Below are 5,600 nucleotides of genomic sequence, written 5' to 3' on the forward strand. Positions count from 1 at the left end.
GACTTTGAGATATGAATTTGGAGGGCACAATTCAGCCTCCAACAAAGAGCGATGGTCACGATTCACGCCTAGGCCTCCGTGAGCCCAGAAACTCTGAGACAGGTCTCAGTTAATTTAGAAAGTTTATTTTGCCAAGGTTGAGGACACACCTGTGACACAGCCTCAGGAGGTCCTGACCACAAGTGCCCAAGGCGGTCAAGGCACAGCTTGGTTTTATACATTGAGGCAGACATGAGACATCAATCAATATACATAAGAAGTCCATTGGTTTGGTCTGGAAAGGGTGGACAATTTAGGTCACAGATAGGGGATACACAAACCATTACATTCTCTTGAGTTTCTGATTAGCCTCTCCAAAGGAGGCAAATCAGATAGGCACCTATCTCCGTGAGCAGAGAAGTGACTTTGAATAGAATGGGAGGCAGGTTTGCCCTGAGCAGTTTCCAGCTTGAGTTTTCCTTAGCGATTTTGGGGGCCCAAGATATTTCCTTTCACACCCCCCCAAACACTCCTCCTGTGTCCACTTGTATTGTGGTTGTCCCCAGCAAAAAACAAAATGCATTAAAAGTAGACTCTCCGAAGCAAGAAAGGCCTCCAAAGGGGTATAGAAAATCTGATGGAGAATCACTGAAATTAAAAAATACCAGGTCCCAGGAGGTGTCCTGGCCTGGGTGTGAGAATGTGGGTTGTAGCCCTGGTTCTCACTATGCCGCTAGATAAATTTGAGCAAGTCAGCTACAGTATCCTGCTCTGTAGGATGGAGGGGCTGGGCAGGCTGGCTGTGCCACCCCCACCTGCCGAATGCACCAACCATGGCTCAAAGAGGAAAAAGTGACCAAGATTACTCACTGGCTGAGCCGAACCAAGACGGGAGCCCAGGCAGATCTCTTCCTGCCTATTATTTTATCCACTGGACCTACATCGCTCTGAGATTCCAAGTGCAGTTGCCCGAGCTCTGAGATTCTAAGCCCAGCCTCTTCAATGCTGCAGGCTTTACCTCTGACCTTTCCTCAAAACCTCTGACCCACTTTAAGATTGGCAAGTCACTCCATAATCTTTCCAGAAGTTCTGGTGGTGGATTGCCTCTGATTTCCTTGACTGGCATTTCTCAGCCCCAGAGAGCTCAGAACCACCCAGGACGGGGCCATTGCTGGTGCTTAGTAGACTCTGGGTTTGCACGTCTCAGCAGATGGTTTTCCATGCCCTTGTCTGGACATCCCATGTCAAAGCCAAGTGTGGGCAATAAGGTAAGTTTGTGTAAAGTCAGACCCAGCGCATCCCTCTCAGCTCCAGGGGCACTTCTGCTTGAAAATAGGCAGCCACCACAGTTGATAAGTGCCCAGAAGGGAGGTTTCAGCCATCTCCTCTCTACTCCAACTCTTGCGGCCAGCAAGAATTTCCACAAGGGTTCTGCACAGCTGAAAACAGAAAAAGCCCTGAAGTCTCCGCTATTTACCTTTCCGTTAACTTTCTGCTGTTTTCTGTACTCCCAAGAAGTGTGCGAGGTCCTTTTCCTTCCTCCCAGTGAGAACATCAGCAAACGGTGAACACAGATTGCTGGCTTAGCAGTAGCCAGAGGGAGGGAAAATGTAAGATATTAATGTTACTTTTTGATACAAGCACTGTGAGCATTTGAAGTAACAAACTCTCATTTGCAGGGCGGCACACCACAATACGTGCATATTATCGCTAACGGGCGCAGAACAGGCAATAACGGCGCAAATAAACTGTCAGGATGGCCAGTAAGTAAGGAGCCTCTTGCCTTTAAAATGGACAGTGAAGAAAAGCATATTGTGTGTAGCCCACCCTGGGTGGACAGAGGTGCAGCAGACGTGTTCAAGACTCAGCTCATGTCCTCACTTTCATTTCTGGCGTAGCAGGAAGGCACGGCCCTATAAAGCGCTGGCAGGAGCAAAATCTATAAACACAACACCAGAGAAATCCAGAATTTTAGATCTGGAAAGAACTCTTGCACCCCGGAACCCCAGCTTGCCTAGTCCTCAACTTGCCGTGGCTTGTTCAAGATCACCCAAGGTAAAGCAGCAAATGCCCACGGGAGTCTTCCAGTCTGAGGAAGTCACAGTTTGGGGTCTGCCACAGAGGACACTGGCCTGGAACTGGGGAGTTCCCTGGCTCTGCCACTGTGTGACCTTGGATACATCCTTACATCTCATGGGGTATCATGTTCCTCTGTAAACAGAAGTGGTGGCAACTCCTCATGGTGTTGCTGTGGGGATTACGTGAGCTCATGTGGGTAGAACTTTGTAAATGTAAAAATGACATTAAATGAGACCCATCAAGCCATCCCATGAATAAAGAATGCTATATCTTTAAAAGTGACATAGTTACAACGATTATTAAACCTCAGAAAGCCAGTTGCTATCCAAGTTTTAAAAAATCTCCATCTTCGCAGCAAAAATAATTGCCCTGGCGTCATAATAGCACCAGATATTTATTTACACCATTCCTGGTTACCAAATGCCTTGAAATACAGCTGTCTGTGTTGATGCTCACCGAGGAAACCAAGCAGTACCCGGGGCTCAGAGCAGCCAGCAACACTCCCAAAGTCACCGAGCAAATGGCAGGGCTGAACTTCCCATGCTCAGTGAGGACAAAGCCACAACGCCTCTGGAAAGAAGCTGCCTGGTTTGGGCAGCCTGACATCCCAAACGAGTTGCCCATTGTTGACAAAGACCCTTCAGGACCCAGGACCATTGCTGGGCTGTTTTAAAACATCACACGGAGGGCTCCCAAGGGTGGGGCTGAGCACCCAGCCTATAGAGCACCACCTCCCTGGGAGGTCCAGCACTCCCACAGTCTCTGGAGTGGGAGACGCTGCCCAGGGCACCAGGAGGTGAGCCCAGCGTAGCCGTGTGATGTCCCTGAACTTAGATCCTCCTTCCAGCTGTCAGCACTTCTTGTAAATCAGTGCAATGGCATGAACCCGAGTCCTTTCCAGTCCCTGATCCCAAATTCCAACAGGACCTGCAACAGGGTCCGGTGGTCTTGACGCAGGACGAAGCCAGGGCAGGGAAGACGTGGGAGCTCCTGGCTCAGAGTCCAGACCATTTTCCACGGCTGCATGTAGCACCCAGCTCAGACCCTGCCAGGAGCCCAGAAGTGAGGACCTGCCACAGCTGTGGCCTCTGCCCCTCCACGCAGCCCTTCTTTATAAATGACAGCTATTTCCACACCCTGTGTAGGAAGGCGACCACCAAGATGGCCTGATTTTACCTGATTGCACAGAAATTCAGTGTTCTGGGGCAGCAACAATGTTTCCCTGCAGTGATCCCTATGCTCCATCATGATGAGATGACTGGGAGTTCTCACCTTGATTTTCTAATCTGTAACACGGTGAAAATGATGGACCCGTGTGTCCGCCCACGGTACCTGGTCTCAGCACCATCACTATTTTTCCCTGGAAAGCATTTTCCCCTAAGTTGTGAGGAATACATCAAGAATACAAGTTCAATGTGCACAATCGCTAAATGTGCAGGAAGAGCCCGTGGTCTTGGGTTCATTCCAGACAATGAGTGAGGCACCGGTAGAGGGGCTTGGTGTGGCTCACCTTCTTTCCTCACCGGCGACTCGGCTTTTAGCATTTCTGGAGAACCTAGAATTACTGTAGTCCATCAGTGACTTCCACAGAAGCCTCTTCTTGGGTACACACTTGTGGATTTCTGGCACTTAGAAGAGAACGATCATAAAAGTGGGTTGTATATGAGCCAGTCTTTTTAACACATTCGAGTGCTGAAGAAAAACGTAACGCTTCTTGCAGCCTTAACAGCAGAAAGGTAGATGTTTTCAAATGCAAACAAAATAAGAAACTGTGAAATGTACCGTGCGTGTATTTGAGGGAACCCTATTACGGCTTAGATTTTAAAACACCAGCTTGGGGCAGAAAAAAAGCCACCTGCCTGTAGGGTTCATCTAAATGCACTGTGCTGCAACAGTCACATGCTTTCTCTCATAATGTCCTGAAACACATGAATAATGTAGCCAAGGACTGAGTTAGATCCATTAACTCAGCTAATTTGAAATAACCTGGCATGTTCACTGCATAATATGGTCTCAGCCCAGGGATAGAAATTGGATTTCAACAGACGGTTCCCCCAGTGTATCATTTGAATTGCATGTTGAAGTTAGTAATTCCGATCAAACCGGGAAGAAGGAAAAAAATACATTTCTTCAGTTCACGGTCAATAATTTTGTACCCATGTGGACGTTAGTGTTCTGTGGCTTCTCACTAGGACACTGGAAAGCTTCCATCTGATAATGGACGGTAATGGATGGATGGCAGATTTGTGCAGCCTGTGGTCCCCAGAGGAGACGGCAGCCTGGTGACTCAGAGGATGGGGGCCTCATAGGGCAGCACATCCCTCCCAGCTCCAGGAGCATTGCCACCACAGACAGGCAGCAATGGCAGTTTATAAACGCCCAGAAGGGAGTGTTTCAGCCATCTCCTCTGTCATTGCATGAAGAACCAGGCAGAGATCTGTACCAACAGGAGGTTGGGAAGGGAATCGATGGGTCGTGCCTCCTCCTGGGTGTGGCACACAGGCGTGGGGCCTTCCTCCCAGGACTCACTCCACAGCTCCTGGGAAAGTCGGCTGGAGTGAACCTTGTCGGGGGTGGTTATTAAAGGAAGGAAAAGGGGCTGCACGTGTCAGTTGACATTGGCGGATAGACAGAAGTATGCAGGGGAGAGGGGATGGTGCAAGTGAGCAACAGGTGCCCGCAGGAACAGTGGCAGGCTGCTGCAGGGCGCTGTTCTGGAGCCACCATGGCCCTGCTCTCCCAGAAAGCCGGCAGGACCAGTACTGGCTCCTCTGTCTCAGGGCAGCACCCGGAGGTGATTCATTGTTGAACACAGTTAGAAATTCTTCTCCAAAGGTCTAGCTTGCGTAAGTTTCCATGTCCTTTGTTCCCTGCTTTCAAGGCCAGACTCCTTACTGCCTGTGTTCCGCCTACCCTGATTAAAACAAAAACAAAAACCTTCCCACCAGTCCTTATCTACAGAGCCCACATTTCACATCTGCTACCCACACTGTGAATTTCCCCTCCCATCGCAACAGCTACTCCTGCTGAGACTGATCTTCCCACCTTCCCACCAGTGTAACCACATACCTGCACTTTTCAAGTTAGCCAACCGGGTTTAGCGTAGATTGTGCAGTCCAACTCCAGCCAATGGAGGCAGGACACGGTAACTGGGACGAGCTGCATTAGAGATCGTAAAACTCCTGATTCCTTTGTTCGCACATGCTCTCGTGACAATCAGGCTTCCGAGAAGCACCCTTTCCGTAGGAAGTAAAATTGCCTTGCTGAGAAAATTGTTTTTCTGAATGCTAGTTCTTCTTTTTGGCACTGAGGAACAGGCATTTGCGTCTAACACTCATGCATCTGCCAGCTTTGCTTTACCTTCCTGCATTTCACTTGAAGTCAGAGAAAATTGCTTGTTTGGGGGTAATTATGGAGCATTCATCGTTCTTCGGAGTTAAGCAGCCTCGAACAGCACCCGAGCCAACTCTGCTATTTTTACCTAAGAACACAGAGTAAGTGCACTATGACATAAAACATAATAACTTTTTCCATGAAAAGTG

Source organism: Sapajus apella, unplaced genomic scaffold, assembly GCF_009761245.1.
Source record: "Sapajus apella isolate SASKATOON/1434 unplaced genomic scaffold, GSC_monkey_1.0 scaffold507, whole genome shotgun sequence".
Lineage (NCBI taxonomy): Eukaryota > Metazoa > Chordata > Mammalia > Primates > Cebidae > Sapajus > Sapajus apella.